This window comes from Drosophila miranda, assembly GCF_003369915.1.
Source record: "Drosophila miranda strain MSH22 chromosome Y unlocalized genomic scaffold, D.miranda_PacBio2.1 Contig_Y2_pilon, whole genome shotgun sequence".
Lineage (NCBI taxonomy): Eukaryota > Metazoa > Arthropoda > Insecta > Diptera > Drosophilidae > Drosophila > Drosophila miranda.
Window position 1 is genome coordinate 4,841,811 of NW_022881614.1, and position 18,958 is coordinate 4,860,768.

The 18,958-nt window shown below is 40.6% G+C and overlaps 1 protein-coding gene and 5 non-coding genes across 7 annotated transcripts in view; 4 read left to right on the forward strand and 2 right to left on the reverse strand.

The window, feature by feature from the left end:
• Positions 1–8,295: 8,295 nt before the first annotated feature.
• Positions 8,296–8,368, forward strand: Trnak-cuu. Its single transcript has one exon. It is a non-coding gene; the product is annotated as a tRNA-Lys (tRNA).
• Positions 8,369–8,528: 160 nt separating this feature from the next.
• Trnar-acg lies at positions 8,529–8,601 on the reverse strand. The gene has a single exon. It is a non-coding gene; the product is annotated as a tRNA-Arg (tRNA).
• Positions 8,602–9,132: 531 nt separating this feature from the next.
• The window catches only part of LOC117192423 (ecdysone receptor-like), a 107,269-nt gene continuing 97,443 nt past the window's right edge, over positions 9,133–18,958 (forward strand). The window contains exons 1-2 of one of the 2 annotated variants that reach the window (XM_033397092.1): positions 9,133–9,681; positions 12,956–13,056. The gene's annotated coding sequence lies outside the window, so the exon portion shown is untranslated. The remainder of the gene's footprint in view (positions 9,682–12,955; positions 13,057–18,958) is intronic. The other variant, XM_033397093.1, reaches the window with a different exon arrangement.
• Trnak-cuu lies at positions 14,666–14,738 on the reverse strand. The gene has a single exon. It is a non-coding gene; the product is annotated as a tRNA-Lys (tRNA).
• Trnai-aau lies at positions 14,977–15,050 on the forward strand. Its single transcript has one exon. It is a non-coding gene; the product is annotated as a tRNA-Ile (tRNA).
• On the forward strand, positions 15,473–15,545 carry Trnak-cuu. The gene has a single exon. It is a non-coding gene; the product is annotated as a tRNA-Lys (tRNA).

Sequence of the window (18,958 nt, forward strand, 5' to 3'; positions counted from 1 at the left end):
TGCACATTCGAGAAAACTAAAAACGCAGAATCATTGATAATGACCATATCTATCAGATTGCTGAATCTGGATCAGATCAGATCATTTTTATAGCCAATAGGAACAAATCAATTTGCAGTGGCTACGCAGCCTCCGACGTCACGCTCAGACTGATTTTCTGTCTCTCTCGCACGCACTCTTTGTCGTGTCGTTTAATATTAGCGGCGTCTGCCGTAGGAGAGCCATACTGACTTAGTATCGGGTATAACTGTAGAGTTGCGGTGTCCGCAGCAACTCACAACGTTCCCCCTCGTTTTATTTTACATCCATTGATCTTGTACTCAAATCCTATGCACAGGTCCTCAACCTTTTCGTATCCAACCGCCGGCTTTGTCTCGTTAAGTAATTCTAGGAAAGCCTAGGTATATATTTGATTAAGTGCTTATCATTTTCTATATAGAGATTTAAATATTCTTACATACCATTATAGTAATAGAAACTATTCAAACTACTAATGATTTTATACTAAATTATTTGAAAGATTGCATGATCTTTTATACTCTCATTAATTAAGTTTTATACAAATGTGATCTGAGCAGATTGGTAGTTGAGTGATAATAAGTAAATGGTTTTAAAGTTGTAATGGCCAGATGTCTTAAGTCTGATTGGTGGTTGAGTAATAAGGGATGAATTATGGATACACTGCTGTATATTGGTTCAAATATTATATTTAAATTTTTGGTCTTATATAACAGTCAACATGACAAAATTATAAAACAGAACAAAATGCATAGAATTTTTGTTTATATGCTGATCACTTCCTATATAAGAACTGTAAGTTACTGAGATAGGTTAGTTCACTTTTACTTCGAAATGAGGACATTTCATTGCGAGTTGTGCTATTTAAGAACATCTTTTAGTTCCCGCAATGAACTGAAAAAACACACCTTAAAAGTCCACAACTTTAGTTATTCAAAATCAAAATCATGATTTTATCGATGTTACTTATGTCCAGGAACTGAACTGTTTTTGGTTGAGAATTGACTTCAATATGCATATTTTATTTAAGCATAACATGGAATTAAAGCGAAAAATATAAAATAAATATTCAGAAATGAAATAATCTGTGCGTTTTTAAATATAAATACCTTTACATAAATTTACCAACTAAGTATAATATGATGTAAAAATGACTCAATAAATTCATTCAAAAGCATCAGTATTCTACCTGAAATCCACTTATTCTTTTTATGTAATCCTCACTTGGAAGAAACCTGTTTCAAACGAATCCTATGATTCTCTTGTAATAAGAGGAAGTGAAATTCAACCAATCAAAAGTAAAACAGCAAACATTTAAAATAAATAGTGGTTAAAAGTGTTATATTTATTATATACATATGTTTATATTATTTTTAGAAAAATACATAAAATATTCTTATTATATAAATATGTATTCGTATTATTAAAATTTCGCCTCAGCTAATTTTACCGCAGCAATTAAGTCATCATCATCTTCATCCCGAAGTAGTTCCTGGAGTTGAGATCTTTTATCATCATCCTGATTATCTACTAAATCGAAAATGTTGTCATCATCCGGGAAAATGTATGATGGATTATCATTATTAGGCGTTGCATTCCTTGGGTCATCGTCGTCATCATCCCATTTAATGTCACTTAACCAGGTCAAGTTGCTCTCGAGATAGGTTTGGGTCTTAATCCCAAAAATCAAGGACAGGTCTACGGAGCTCGGCTGAGAGTCCAGATTTATGGTTGATTCCGGTTGGGAATCGATAAAAATGATTTCAAGGTCATCCATCGTTGTTGAAAGATTACTAGTTTATGTACTAGCTTTTAGCTGTGAGTAGTTATTATATAGGCATTTTGCTATGGGACAGTGTTAGGTACACAAAGGAGGAATATAAATTATAGAGAAAGTAGAAAGGTTCAAGGGCATCGAATCCGTTTTTCAGGAAACACTTAAAAAATACCTCTAAACTATCACATTAGATTCATTGCAAAGGGATGACCTACCTGTTTGAGGGTTGTTTGAATCGCAACACGGGACCAATCGTAAAAACAGGTTCATTGACAGTAAGAGGGAGGAGAGAGAATATAAATGAGCGAAGGATCGATTTGAGAGGATTTTACATGGTTGAGAAACAGGATTGAGATCGAAGTTAGTTCACATTATCACCGATAGGTGGCGCCACCAAGTAGTAAAGGATAAGGGACGGCCGTATATTTAATATAAGTAGCTTAATTAATTTTTATGTCTTCCTATTATAATTTTATTCTTTGTGTGCTCCTGTATATATCTCCATTAATTTGTGTTCTCTTACCATTCAACCCTCTATACTTATAAAATATCCTATAAGTATTTATTTAACTTGACCAGTTAATAACATAGCAGAAATTGTTTCCCAATTCAATGTTAATAAAATATCTTATAAGTATTTATTTAACATGATCACGTAATAACATAGCAATATGATGCACATTTACATTCAACATGTTGCCAAGCTGCACATTCTTAAGCATATGTTATTGCAACATGTTGCGAATTTGGTAATTCAGTCTAAAATATGACCGTCCCTTATCCTTTACTACTTGGTGGCGCCACCTATCGGTGATAATGTAAACTAACTTCGATCTCAATCCTGTTTCTCAACCATGTAAAATCCTCTCAAATCGATCCTTCGCTCATTTATATTCTCTCTCCTCCCTCTTACTGTCAATGAACCTGTTTTTACGATTGGTCCCGTGTTGCGATTCAAACAACCCTCAAACAGGTAGGTCATCCCTTTGCAATTAATCTAATGTGATAGTTTAGAGGTATTTTTTAAGTGTTTCCTGAAAAACGGATTCGATGCCCTTGAACCTTTCTACTTTCTCTATAATTTATATTCCTCCTTTGTGTACCTAACACTGTCCCATAGCAAAATGCCTATATAATAACTACTTTTGTCTATAAATATTCCAGCCGCACTCTCACTGAATTTGCACTTTAAACTGTTTTTCAACGTGCACCCAAATGTATTTGTTGGTAGTTAAACTACCCAACAACAAAATATTGTATAAATAATAAGTGTTTTAACGGAACGCGATTAAGCAATGGTTTTATATCACGTCGGGGGGTCACCAATGTTTGAGATGCCAAGCTTTTTTGGCACCTATGGGTTTCAAAAATGAAAAGAGATTTAGGGTTAAACTTTATAATTCGTATTTAATCTTGGTGGCTTAGCGGAAGCCGATTGCTTGCTATTGCCAGATAAACCTTATGCGAGATCGATATGCAACCAATGCGCAGAGGGGTTAGCATAGAACTAAACTATAGACGACGGCGTTAGATCAAAGTGATTGCCGAAGTGGCGGCAGCAGATCAAAGTAGTTGACGAAGTGGCGGCGGCAGAGAGCCCCTTTAGCGGGAGAGCGCAGCAGCTCTGCAGAACGTCAACGTTTTACAATATAGGCGGCTCTCTCTGCTCATACAATAATAATGTTAAAGTTACGGTTATTCTTCAGCGGCTGGCCCAAACAGTATCCACACTCCTAATATATCGGACCGAGACGAGTTTGTTTCAAAATTTCGCCACACCCCCTTCGGCCCCCGCAAAGGACGAAAATCTGGGGATATTCAAAAATCTCAGAGACTATTAAGGCTAGAGTAACCAAATTTGGTATCTGCACTCCTGTTAGATCTTACTATAAAACGTGTATCTCAAAATTGCACCCCACCCCCTTCCGCCCACACAAAGGACGAAAATCTGTTGCATCCACAATATTGCACATTCGAGAAAACTAAAAACGCAGAATCATAGATAATGACCATATCTATCAGATTGCTGAATCTGGATCAGATCGGATCATTTGTAGCCAAAAGGAACAAATCAATTTGCAGTGGCTACGCAGCCCCCGACGTCACGCTCAGACTGATTTTCTGTCTCTCTCGCACGCACTCTTTGTCGTGTCGTTCAATATTAGCGGCGTCTGCCGGAGAGAGCCATACTGACTTAGTATCGGGTATAACTGTAGAGTTGCGGTGTCCGCAGCAACTCACAACGTTCCACCTCGTTTTACATACTTTTTTGTTTTCATCGTCTGCTTCGGCTGAAAGCGAACAGCAATAAGTTGTTGTTCTTTTTGTGCTTCTTCTTCTCATTCTACTTGTTGTAGATTTGTTATTCTTGCTGTTTGTTTAGCTGTCGTTTTCTCCATTTACATACACCACTACATTTGTAAGCTCTCCGGTTGTGTGATTCTCTCCGTCTTGCTGGTCGCTTGGCGTCTGTTTCTCTCTCTCCTTCGCTGGCTCTCTTTCTGCCCACGTTCTTCTCGTTTCCTATGTGTGTTTGTAGGCCTCCACAGAGGCGTCGCTTTGCTGCCACTGCCTCTGCCAGCGAAGCGGTTAACTCGTTTAGCGACTTGTACTACCCCACCCGTCCCCCTTCAGACAGCTTTTGGTAGTTAATGCAAGAGTCTAGAGGTTCTCTAGGTACTACCCTACAGATTTGTACTCGTATATGTACATATGTATGTATATCCCCTGCATTAACTCAAGAGAAACGAATCTTTTTAACACCGTGATTCAGAGATTTTTGTGTGTATTTTAGGGAATAATACCTTGTTTTATTCATTTAAGCGCATTGTGGTGATTTTTTTGCTCAGCTATAGCATCAAAGCTTACGGTTTACCGTGGTTTCGTTCAGGCCACATACAACGCAACACAATTACCTTTCGGCTCGAATTGCGCCTAGAATCAGACCATATCATACACTTGGTATAGCTTTACAGTCGGTAGTCTCGATTCTGGAAAAACTCATAGAACTTTGTACTTAGAAGTCCCGTAAAATGGTTAATTTCCTTTCAGGATTTTGAGTATAGAAATGACCCCAGGGCATTGTATGTAGGGCTATACATCCGAATCTAAAAAGTCTTTACAGAAAACACAATATCTTTATAACAATATTGACCTTAATCTTTTTCCAAGTAAGATTTATAAATATAGAAGTACAACTGGCGATGTCATCGTAGAGATATAGAAATAATGGGAATAACACTAACATAAGCCACAATAGGTTTCCGCTTTATTCGAGATGGGTTAAAAGAGAGTTGAAAACGCAGGAGAAGAGAAATATTGGCAACATGCCCCTCTTCAGAGCCCCATTAACCTGCAACAATCGGAAACTGGTCGGACAGCATACTATTGTACAATACATGCTGCACACATCTTCGTCCTCCATTTTGGGTTGCATCCGTTGAAAGCGAAAATAGCGCAGTTCGTTCAGCAGAGTTCTCGCTGGGCTCTCTAGCCGACTGAAATGTATCTCGCATATACATATCTAGAAACTGCCGCATAGAATGCAGTAGAACCAGACACAAGTAACTAAATATAATGTGCACCACACACAGATACACGGATACGCGAACACAGCCAGCGACAGACATGTATAAATATCCCGGCTGTCTATGTCTATGGGCCGCTTGCAATTTCATTTTCATTGCAACTTCATGCCCCTGACATCGGGCAGAATGACTGCCTCTCCTCTGCGTCTGTCCCCACCACACCATGACAGCACTACCACACCTCCTCCTCCTCATCCTCATCCCCATCCGGTCGTAGTCTGCTACGTTGCAATTCTTCAGCATTTTGCTTTCATCTCTGGCAGCTCTTTTGCCCCGTCTGCCTGTTTCTACGCTCATTCTTCGACAATTGGAAGTTGTCGGACGAGACGGGCCTATTGAAGTTACGAGTATGCACATGCATCTCCGTCCACCCCTACCGCACGTATATGTATCCCTGTACACTGGTGTGTGTGCGTGGGGGAGCCTTTTTTTTGCCCTAACCTACACCACAGAAAAAGTATTGCGTCGGCTCTCGGCTCTCCACCACCATCGTGTGGCCCCCATATCACTTCATTTTTGTATCTACGAGGCGTGCATTCTTCGCTTTTCACTCATTTTCTCTCCCTTCTTCTGGGTCTTTTCTCTTTTTTTCTTTATTAGTTTTCCTTTCATGCTGTATGCATGGGAAAACATATTTCATTGATGCCTTTTCTGGCTGCTTCTAGTACTTGTTCGTGTGTTTCATTTCTGTCCTATTCATTACAGTAGATTTTTCCAATTCTTTGCAGTGATATGCCCATAAGTTGGGAGATCCATTTCCGTCTTCAACGTGCAAAAAATAAAACCACGGCAGACAACACATTGAAGTAAATACCAATCATCCTATTGGTAAGTTAACAAATTTAAATTTTATTATTTATTATATATGTATGTATGTATTTCGCGAGGTTAGAACGTGCATTCCTAATCACTCAACTCTGAGCGTCTGAATTGGGACAAATTGACCGCCATGATCACATGGCCCATTAGCTCAGATGCTTTAGAGCGTCGTGCTAATAACGCGAAGGCCGCTGGTTCGATCCCCCCATGGGCCAGAGTTTGATCCTCTTTTTTTACCAATATTTTGTTACATTGATGTTCTCAATCGATTTGCTTAGCTTATCTTGATGATTAAACGAGGGGGAACGTTGTGAGTTGCTGCGGACACCGCAACTCTACAGTTATACCCGATACTAAGTCAGTATGGCTCTCCTTCGGCAGACGCTGCTAATATTAAACGACACGACAAAGAGTGCGTGCGAGAGAGACAGAAAATCAGTCTGAGCGTGACGTCGGGCGCTGCGTAGCCAGTGCAAATTGATTTGTTCCTTTTGGCTATAAAAATTATCTGATCTGGTCCAGATTCAGCAATCTAGATATGGTCGTTATCTATGATTCTGCGTTTTTAGTTTTCTCGAATGTGCAATATTGTGGATGCAACAGATTTTCGTCCTTTGTGGGGGCGGAAGGGGGTGGGGCGAAATTCTGAGATATACGTTTTATAGTGAGATCTAACAGAAGTGCGGATACCAAATTTGGTTACTCTAGCCTTAATAGTCTCTGAGATTTGTGGATTCCCCAGATTTTCGTCCTTTGCGGGGGCGGAAGGGGGTGTGGCGAAATTTGGACACGAAACGGTCAAGGTCCGATATCACAGGAGTTTGGATACCAAATTTGGTTGCTCTGGCTCTTATAGGTTCTGAGATCCTTGAACTCATATTTTGCAATTGGCAAAACCGGCCATGAAACCTGTGTGTTAGAGAGAGACAGAGCGAGAAAGAATGAAACTGTTTTCTTGATTCTGGCTATAATAATTATACGATCTGGTTCAGATTTTGCACTCTAGAAGATATGGTCATTCTCTACGATTCTGCGTTTTTGGTTTTCTCATATCTTTAAAAATGTGGATGCCACAGATTTTCGCCCTTTGTGGGGGCGGAAGTGGGCGGGGCAAAGTTTTGAAATATTCTTGTAGCAGTGACATATCACAGAAGTCTGGATCCAAAACATCGTTGCTCTCGCTCTTATAGTCTTTGAGCACTAGGCGCTTAAGGGGACGGACAGACGGACGGACGGACAGACGGACAGACAGACATGGCTCAATCTACTCGGCTATTGATACTGATCAAGAATATATATACTTTATGGGGTCGGAAACGATTCCTTTTGGACGTTTTTACTCATTTTGAGTATCGGGTATAAAAATCAGAGCCTTATATGTGATTTGACAATGAGGTAGGAGGTACAATATGGTAGTCTATAATTACCGTTAGACCTACGCAGAGGATACACTTTACTGAGGGTGTCTATTAGAGTACATGCTTACACTAGTGTTATTTTAGGACCGCATTTGTTAAGTGTTTTCTCCACTAGTGTTTTGTTGTCGTATTAATGGGTTACAGATCTCTGTTTACACCCGTGCAGTCATAACTTGTCTACTTTATGTGATTTCTTTAGAGATCGGTGTTGTTACATGAGTGAATGTGTACAATAATCTATTTATGTTTAAACATTCTGCAAGGGGCCGAAAGTGGCATTGTATTGACGATAATATGTTCATGCTTGAACAAGCGCTATATCTCGATAAAAAATTTAATTAAATATATTAACGAAAATTAAAAAAAAGTCGATCATGCCAGGATTCGAGACTGTAATCTTGTGATCCGTAGTCAGACACGTTATCCATTGCGCCATAGGACCGCATAACAGCTTTGTGCCCAATGGTTGCCAAGTTTCTGAAGCTTTCGAATATGAGCTTTTCATTAATATAGCTTTGTAAATGAACCTACATATCGTTGTAATAATACAATCTCACAACCGTCTAAATTCGGTAGTTCTATAAGAACAAGGTATCGAGTCAATACAAAATCAATGGGAAGATACACCGAAAGCCATAGCATGTGAGAAATAAACTTTGCCATAACACGCTCAAGTGCCCGGCTAGCTCAGTCGGTAGAGCATGAGACTCTTAATTTCAGGGTCGTGGGCTCGAGCCCCACGTTGGGCGAAAGAAAATTTTTTGTCCTATTCTTTGTTGTTGATATTTTGTTTGATAATTAAGTTTCATTATTTGATATAATATTGAATTGTTATATATATTGTTATGTTGATATTCTAACTCACAAATATCATTTTTAAATAAGAAAAATTAAAAAATTATATTTTTGCGATCCTGCCAGGAGTCGAACCTGGAATCTTCTGATCCGTAGTCAGACGCGTTATCCATTGCGCCACAGGACCCGTTAAATATTAAGCGGCAGAATAATTCCTAGCGTAAGAATTTTATTGATAAATTCTTAATAAATAATAAATAATAAAAAATAATAAAAGTTTATACAAAAAATAAAATTGATAAAAATAAAAGGAAACTTCGATCCTGCCAGGAGTTGTACCTGGTATCTTCTGATCCGTAGTCAGACGCATTATCCATTGCGCCACAGAACCCGTTGGCAACCGAATTACACAAGATGTACATGTGTGCGAGCTGCTTTATGATTCAAGAGAAACCATATTATCGACCGAGTTAGGAGTTCCATAAGCAGTGCTAGTAGTTGCCTCTGCTCAAAGCCCGAACGGCCCCACAGCAAGCGGCAGCCCCAACGCTCATACTCGATACGCAAAAATGAGATCTCTCGCTCTTGAGAGCTCCCATTTTAAACCTTCAAAGTATATTAAGCATTGGGGTATGTTAAGTATGCCATACGTTGTATATTTGTGACGGTTTTACTTGTGATCCATACCGTTTTTTGCCTTATCGAACAACATTTTTGGTCCCAGCAACATTTGAAGGCGGGCGTATTTGAAAGAATCGGCCTTGCCGCCCCCAAACTCGCGAACATGAATGAAACATGTTTGGGCCGCGGCAACGGAAAGATAGAGTGTCGAATATTCTTCTGAATTCAGAAAAGTCCGTTGGTTAAACCTATAATAACATCCCAAATTAGCAAAACAAAAAAAACCACAAAATATATCACCTACAAAAATATTATCATACAAAAAATCTATGTGTATGAATACAGTTTCGGAATAGCTGATCCAAATCCAAACGTTGTACGTGTGCGGCAAAGGCGAATGCCAAGAAATTAACGGAAATCCCACGAAAATAACCGCTCTTACTAAAAGAAGTGTCATGTGTGTGTTTATAGGAAAGTGCTCTTAGTAGTAGGGATTACTAGGCCTTAAACTCTTTGTGAGAATAACAATCGGAAGAATCCCATAAAGCCGCCTGTAAGTTTGTTTTGTGGCTGTGTGTGCGAGTTCTATGTAAAACAACAAAAATACAAAGTGTTAAATGTAAATAATATTTGTGTTTCGTTTTCGGTAAGTTGCATTCCATCCATCCTCTTTTTGGCGGAATGAAGTCGACAGTCTTCCCATGCGACCGACTGTCTGTCTGTTTTTCTGTTCCATCTCGGCTGCTGGCTGTTCTTATACTTTATGGCGCTCTTCGTCTCTTCATCAGTTTTTATACCCGATACTCTAAATGAGTATTGGGGTATATTAGATTTGTGGTGAAAATGGATGTGTGTAACGTCCAGAAGGAATCGTTTCCGACCCCATAAAGTATATATATTCTTGATCAGCATCAATAGCCGAGTCGATTGAGCCATGTCTGTCTGTCCGTCTGTCCGTCCCCTTCAGCGCCTAGTGCTCAAAGACTATAAGAGCTAGAGCAACGATGTTGTGGATCCAGACTTCTGTGATATGTCACTGCTACAAAAATATTTCAAAACTTCGCCCCGCTTACAACCGCCCCCACAAAGGACGAAAATCTGTGGCATCCACATTTTTAAAGATATGAGAAAACCAAAAACGCAGAAACGTAGAGAATGACCATATCTTTTAGACTGCAGAATCTGAATTGGATCGTACTATTATTATAGCCAGCATCAAGAAAACAATTTCATTTTTTCTCGCCCTGTCTCTCTCTAACACACACGTAGCATAGGCGGCTTTGCTTAGAGTAAAACATTAGCGCCTAGATCTCAGAGACTATACAAGCTAGAGCAACCAAATTTGGTATCCAGACTCCTAATATATCGTACCGAGACGAGTTTGTTTCAAAATTTCGCCACACCCGTTTCCGCCCCCGCAAAGGACGAAAATCTGGGGATATTCCCAAATCTCAAAGACTAATAACGCTAGAGTAACCAAATTTAGTATCCGCACTCCTGTTAGATCTCACTATAAAACGTATTTCTCAAAATTTCGCCCCACCCCCTTCCGCCTACACAAAGGACGAAAATCTGTGGCCTGCACAATATTGCAGATTCGAGAAAACTAAAAACGCAGAATCATAGATAACGACCATATCTATCTGATTGCTGAATCTGGATCAGATCAGATCATTTTTATAGCCAAAGGAAACAAATCAATTTGCAGTGGCTACGCAGCGCGTGACGTCACGCTCAGACTGATTTTCTGTCTCTCTCGCACGCACTCTTTGTCGTGTCGTTTAATATTAGCGGCGTCTGCCGGAGGAGAGCCATACTGACTTAGTATCGGGTATAACTGTAGAGTTGCGGTGTCCGTAGCAACTCACAGCGTTCCCCCTCGTTTTACATACTTTTTTGTTTTCATCGTCTGCTTCGGCTGAAAGCGAACAGCAATAAGTTGTTGTTCTTTTTGTGCTTCTTCTTCTCATTCTACTTGTTGTAGATTTGTTATTCTTGCTGTTTGTTTAGCTGTCGTTTCTCCATTTACATACACCACTACATTTGTAAGCTCTCCGGTTGTGTGATTCTCTCCGTCTTGCTGGTCGCTTGGCGTCTGTTTCTCTCTCTCCTTCGCTGGCTCTCTTTCTTCCCACGTTCTTCTCGTTTCCTATGTATGTGTGTTTGTAGGCCTCCACAGAGGCGTCGCTTCGCTGCCACTGCCTCTGCCAGCGAAGCGGTTAACTCGTTTAGCGACTTGTACTACCCCACCCGTCCCCCTTCAGACAGCTTTTGGTAGTTAATGCAAGAGTCTAGAGGTTCTCTAGGTACTACCCTACAGATTTGTACTCGTATATGTACATATGTATGTATATCCCCTGCATTAACTCAAGAGAAACGAATCTTTTTAACACCGTGATTCAGAGATTTTTGTGTGTATTTTAGGGAATAATACCTTGTTTTATTCATTTAAGCGCATTGTGGTGATTTTTTTGCTGATGTTTGATTTTTGTTCAGGCCACATACAACGCAACACAATTACCTTTCGGCTCGAATTGCGCCTAGAATCAGACCATATCATACACTTGGTATAGCTTTACAGTCGGTAGTCTCGATTCTGGAAAAACTCATAGAACTTTGTACTTAGAAGCCCCGTAAAATGGTTAATTTCCTTTCAGGATTTTGAGTATAGAAATGACCCCAGGGCATTGTATGTAGGGCTATACATCCGAATCTAAAAAGTCTTTACAGAAAACACAATATCTTTATAACAATATTGACCTTAATCTTTTTCCAAGTAAGATTTATAAATATAGAAGTACAACTGGCGATGTCATCGTAGAGATATAGAAATACTGGGAATAACACTAACATAAGCCACAATAGGTTTCCGCTTTATTCGAGATGGGTTAAAAGAGAGTTGAAAACGCAGGAGAAGAGAAATATTGGCAACATGCCCCTCTTCAGAGCCCCATTAACCTGCAACAATCGGAAACTGGTCGGACAGCATACTATTGTACAATACATGCTGCACACATCTTCGTCCTCCATTTTGGGTTGCATCCGTTGAAAGCGAAAATAGCGCAGTTCGTTCAGCAGAGTTCTCGCTGGGCTCTCTAGCCGACTGAAATGTATCTCGCAGATACATATCTAGAAACTGCCGCATAGAATGCAGTAGAACCAGACACAAGTAACTAAATATAATGTGCACCACACACAGATACACGGATACGCGAACACAGCCAGCGACAGACATGTATAAATATCCCGGCTGTCTATGTCTATGGGCCGCTTGCAATTTCATTTTCATTGCAACTTCATGCCCCTGACATCGGGCAAAATGACTGCCTCTCCTCTGCGTCTGTCCCCACCACACCATGACAGCACTACCACACCTCCTCCTCCTCATCCTCATCCCCATCCGGTCGTAGTCTGCTACGTTGCAATTCTTCAGCATTTTGCTTTCATCTCTGGCAGCTCTTTTGCCCCGTCTGCCTGTTTCTACGCTCATTCTTCGACAATTGTAAGTTGTCGGACGAGACGGGCCTATTGAAGTTACGAGTATGCACATGCATCCCCGTCCACCCCTACCGCACGTATATGTATCCCTGTACACTGGTGTGTGTGCGTGGGGGAGCCTTTTTTTTGCCCTAACCTACACCACAGAAAAAATATTGCGTCGGCTTTCGGCTCTCCACCACCATCGCGTGGCCCCCATATCACTTCCTTTTTGTATCTACGAGGCGTGCATTCTTCGCTTTTCACTCATTTTCTCTCCCTTCTTCTGGGTCTTTTCTCTTTTTTCTTTATTAGTTTTCCTTTCATGCTGTATGCATGGGAAAACATGTTTCATTGATGCCGTTTCTGGCTGCTTCTAGTACTTGTTCGTGTGTTTCATTTCTGTCCTATTCATTACAGTAGATTTTTCCAATTCTTTGCAGTGATATGCCCATACGTTGGGAGATCCATTTCCGTCTTCAACGTGCAATAAAATAAAACCACGGCAGACAACACATTGAAGTAAATACCAATCATCCTATTGGTAAGTTAACAAATTTAAATTTTATTATTTATTATATATGTATGTATGTATTTCGCGAGTTTAGAACGTGCATTCCTAATCACTTAGCTCCGAGAGTCTGAATTGGGACAAATTGACCGCTATGATCACATGGCCCATTAGCTCAGATGCTTTAGAGCGTCGTGCTAATAACGCGAAGGCCGCGGGTTCGCTCCCCCCATGGGCCAGAGTTTGATCCTCTTTTTTTTACCAATATTTTGTTACATTGATGTTCTCAATCGATTTGCTTAGCTTATCTTGATGATTAAACGAGGGGGAACGTTGTGAGTTGCTGCGGACACCGCAACTCTACAGTTATACCCGATACTAAGTCAGTATGGCTCTCCTCCGGCAGACGCTGCTAATATTAAACGACACGACAAAGAGTGCGTGCGGGAGAGACAGAAAATCAGTCTGAGCGTGACGTCGGGCGCTGCGTAGCCAGTGCAAATTGATTTGTTCCTTTTGGCTATAAAAATTATCTGATCTGGTCCAGATTCAGCAATCTGATAGATATGGTCGTTATCTATGATTCTGCGTTTTTAGTTTTCTCGAATGTGCAATATTGTGGATGCAACAGATTTTCGTCCTTTGTAGGGGCGGAAGGGGGTGGGGCGAAATTCTGAGATATACGTTTTATAGTGAGATCTAACAGAAGTGCGGATACCAAATTTGGTTACTCTAGCCTTAATAGTCTCTGAGATTTGTGAATATCCCCAGATTTTCATCCTTTGCGGGGGCGGAAGGGGGTGTGGCGAAATTTTGACACGAAACGGTCAAGGTCCGATATCACAGGAGTGTGGATACCAAATTTGGTTGCTCTAGCTTTTATAGTCTCTGAGATCTAGGCGCTAATGTTTTACTCTAAGCAAAGCCGCCTATGCTACGTGTGTGTTAGAGAGAGACAGGGGGAGAAAAAATGAAATTGTTTTCTTGATGCTGGCTATAATAATAATACGATCCAATTCAGATTCTGCAGTCTAAAAGATATGGTCATTCTCTACGATTCTGCGTTTTTGGTTTTCTCATATCTTTAAAAATGTGGATGCCACAGATTTTCGTCCTTTGTGGGGGCGGTTGTAAGCGGGGCGAAGTTTTGAAATATTTTTGTAGCAGTGACATATCACAGAAGTCTGGATACAAAACATCGTTGCTCTAGCTCTTATAGTCTTTGAGCACTAGGCGCTGAAGGGGACGGACAGGCGGACAGACGGACAGACAAATCTAATATACCCCAATACTCATTTTGAGTATCGGGTATTAAAAGACAGCCAAGGCAAAGCTTATTTGTGCAGACAAATTGTTTATGTTGTCGTCGGCGGTTGCTGCGCACATGCTGCCCAGTTCATGTCTCCACATACCCCATGTGTAGGCGCATCACACATTATGTTCACCCTCTCACATACTTTCAATCAGTATGCCACTGGCAGCGTCTGGTACTGCCACAGACAAGGCCAAATATGTTGGGGTAGGTTTCCAGAGTAAAATCAACAGAACTTTGATTAAAATATGAACAAGAGCGCAGCCAAAGAGGCGTGAGCTTACCAAGCGTATGCAGTAAAATATATTTGATGGCAAAAAAGTGATTTTTCGCCCAACGTGGGGCTCGAACCCACGACCCTGAGATTAAGAGTCTCATGCTCTACCGACTGAGCTAGCCGGGCTGTTATCAAGGTCTCGAAGATAGGAATTCAACCGAAATCTCAACCGATCGATAAGGAATATCCCTAGGCGATCCTACAGGTACTAAAGGAATCATTGCCTCTATTAAAACTTGTGTATGGAATAGAATATTCACAATCTCTAACTGCTTAGGAGATATAGCTTGTCTTATCTTAGTTAAATATATTGATTAGTTTTATAGGTGTTCCAAGAAGTCCTACAAACAAGATGGCGGTATGAGGCCCATTAGCTCAGCTGGTTAGAGCGTCGTGCTAATAACGCGAAGGCCGCGGGTTCGATCCCCCCATGGGCGAGGAATTACTTTTTGGAGTATAGTTTTGTAAATATTTATTTTTGTTTGAGGTGCTGCAAGATAGCTAAATTTATATGATTTAATTGAAGTATGTTAATTTTGCCGTTATTTGAAAATCATCACGAATAGAAAATGGCGTCAAGAGGCCCATTAGCTCAGTTGGTTAGAGCGTCGTGCTAATAATCATGGGCCACACTTTTTATTTTTGGTAGGATCGGCTTTGAATTGATTTTCAGTCGAACTTCAGTCAGTCGCTCAAAGCGATATAGTTGGAAGAATAACCATAGTAAAGTTCAAACAGAAGACTCGAACTGTTTTGGGATTTGTAACAAAATAATATGTAATAAACAAAAATGTCATGATCTATGACCAGAACCTTATCACGAATTTCAGAAAGATATATGGTCCAGTGCCAGGTATATTGACCGGCTAGCTCAGTCGGTAGAGCATGAGACTCTTAATCTCAGGGTCGTTGGTTCGAGCCCCACGTTGGGCGAAATCAAATTTTTTGTTGTATTTTTATACCCGATACTCAAAATGAGTATTGGGGTATATTAGATTTGTGGTAAAAGTGGATGTGTGTAACGTCCAGAAGGAATCGTTTCCGGCCCCATAAAGTATATATATTCTTGATCCAGCATCAATAGCCGAGTCGATTGAGCCCTGTCTGTCTGTCCGTCTGTCCGTCTGTCCGTCCGTCCGTGCTCAAAGACTATACGAGCAAGAGCAACGATGTTTTGGATCCAGACTTCTGTGATATGTCACTGCTACAAAAATATTTCAAAACTTCGCCCCGCCCACTTCCGCCCCCACAAAGGACGAAAATCTGTGGCATCCACAATTTTTAAGATATGAGAAAACCAAAAACGCAGAATCGTAGAGAATGACCATATCTTTTAGATTGCAGAATCTGAATTGGATCGTGTTATTATTATAGCCAGCATCAAGAAAACAATTTCATTTTTTCTCGCCCTGTCTCTCTCTAACACACACGTATCATAGGCGGCTTTGCTTAGAGTAAAACATTAGCGCCTAGATCTCAGAGACTACAAAAGCTAGAGCAACCAAATTTGGTATCCACACTCCTAATATATCGGACCGAGACGAATTTGTTTCAAAATTTCGCCACACCCCCTTCCGCCCCCGCAAAGGACGAAAATCTGGGGATATTCAAAAATCTCAGAGACTATTAAGGCTAGAGTAACCAAAATGGTATCCGCACTCCTGTTGGATCTTACTATAAAACGTGTATCTCAAAATTTCACCCCACCCCCTTCCGCCCACACAAAGGGCGGAACATATCTGTTGCATCGACAATATTGCACATTCGAGAAAACTAAAAACGCAGAATCATAGATAATGATCATATCTATTAGATTGTTGAATCTGTATCAGATCAGATCATTTTTATAGCCAAAAGGAGATATACGTTTTATAGTGAGATCTAACAGAAGTGCGGATACCAAATTTGGTTACTCTAGCCTTAATAGTCTCTGAGATTTGTGGATGCCCCAGATTTTCGTCCTTTGGGGGGGCGGAAGGGGGTGTGGCGAAATTTGGACACGAAACGGTCAAGGTCCGATATCACAGGAGTGTGGATACCAAATTTGTTTGCTCTGGCTCTTATAGGTTCTGAGATCCTTGAACTCATATTTGGCAATTGGCAAAACCGACCATGACACCTGTGTGTTAGAGAGAGACAGAGCGAGAAAGAATGAAATTGTTTTCTTGATTCTGGCTATAACAATTATACGATCTGGTTCAGATTTTGCACTCTAGAAGATTTAGTCATCTTTTACGATTCTGCGTTTTTAGTTTTCTCGTATCCTCAATATTGTGGATGCAACAGATTGTCGTCCTTTGTGGTGGCGGAAGGGGGTGGGGCGAAATTTTGAGATTTTCGTTTTAAAGTGAGATCTAACAGGAGTGCGGATACCAAATTTGGTTACTCTAGCCTTAATAGTCTCTGAGATTTGTGAATATCCCCAGATTTTCATCCTTTGCGGGGGCGGAAGGGGGTGTGGCGAACTTTTGAAACAAACTCGTCTCGGTCCGATATATAAGGAGTGTGGATACCAAATTTGGTTGCTCTAGCTTTTATAGTCTCTGAGATCTAGTCGCTAATGTTTTACTCTAAGCAAAGCCGGCTATGTTACATGTGTGTTAGAGAGAGACAGGGCGAGAAAAAATGAAATTGTTTTCTTGATGCTGGCTATAATAATAATACGATCTTATTCAAATTCTGCAGTCTAAAAGATATGGTCATTCTCTACGATTCTGCGGTTTTGGTTTTCTCGTATCTTTAAAATTGTGGATGCCACAGATTTTCGTCTTTTGTGGGGGCGGAAGTGGGCGGGGCGAAGTTTTGAAATATTTTTGTAGCAGTGACATATCACAGAAGTCTGGATCCAAAACATCGTTGCTCAAGCTCTTATAGTCTTTGAGCACTAGGCGCTAATAGGGACGGACAGACGGACAGACGGACGGACGGACAGACGGACAGACAGACATGGCTCAATCGACTCGGCTATTGATGCTGATCAAGAATATGTATACTTTATGGGGTCGGAAACGATTCCTTCTGGACGTTACACACATCCACTTTTACCACAAATCTAATATACCCCAATACTCATTTTGAGTATCGGGTATAAAAATAAAACCACACACACACACACATTTACGGAGAATATTTAGCTGTACTTGTATAGATATGGTTTCCTATATGAGATGGCGACTATTTTGTTTATATGGCGCAAAATGCGGTTAATGCACTGGAATCAAAGCGATTTTTGTGGCAAGAGCTAAAACAAAACGTTGCAATATTTTGATGTACTCGCAAGCATGAAGGCATACTGTGCTTGTCACAATTGTATAATCACATAGCAAATAGAAGAGAACGCCAAAGCCGAGCATTTACACCCGCTTCGTTTCTTTGCATCGCATTTGAGTTTTAGCCAAATATTCAATATCCCGCTTATCCGAAAGTGCTGACCCCTTTGTCATGAAAATGAAATAGATATTAGCATAACATTGTTGTAGAACTAAGTTTGAAAGAGGAACAGTTTGTGACATTGAGTAAGTTATAGATCTAGGTATCTATAAGCAAACCGAATTGATTTGATGCGACTTTTGTGTTCAAAAGTTCGCTATCGATTATGGCTTGTCTTACAATGTCGTCAGGCACTGTATGCAACCCCCATTTATAATATATATGGTTTACCCATACTTTTTATAGTTGCCATTAGACGATGTTATTATACCCGATACTCAAATTGAGTATTGGGGTATATTAGATTTGTGGTAAAAGTTGATGTGTGTAACGTCCAGAAGGAATCGTTTCCGACCCCACAAAGTATATATATTATTGATCAGCATCAATAGCCGAGTCGATTGAGTCATGTCTGTCTGTCCGTCTGTCCGTCCGTCCGTCTGTCCGTCCCCTTCAACGCCTAGTGCTCAAAGACTATAAGAGCGAGAGCAACGATGTTTTGGATCCAGACTTCTGTGTTATGTCACTGCTACAAGAATATTTCAAAAAGTTGCCCCGCCCACTTCCGCCCCCACACAAGGCGAAAATCTGTGGCATCCACGATTTCGACGATACGAGAAAACTAACGAGGGGGAACGTTGTGAGTTGCTGCGGAGACCGCAACTCTACATTTATACCCGATACTTAGTCAGTATGGCTCTCCTCCGGCAGACGCCGCTAATATTAAACGACACGACAAAGAGTGCGTGCGAGAGAGACAGAAAATCAGTCTGAGCGTGACGTCGGGCGCTGCGTAGCCACTGCAAATTGATTTGTTCCTATTGGCTATAAAAATTATCTGATCTGATCCAGATTCAGCAATCTGATAGATATGGTCGTTATCTATGATCCAGAAGTCTGGATCCAAAACATCGTTG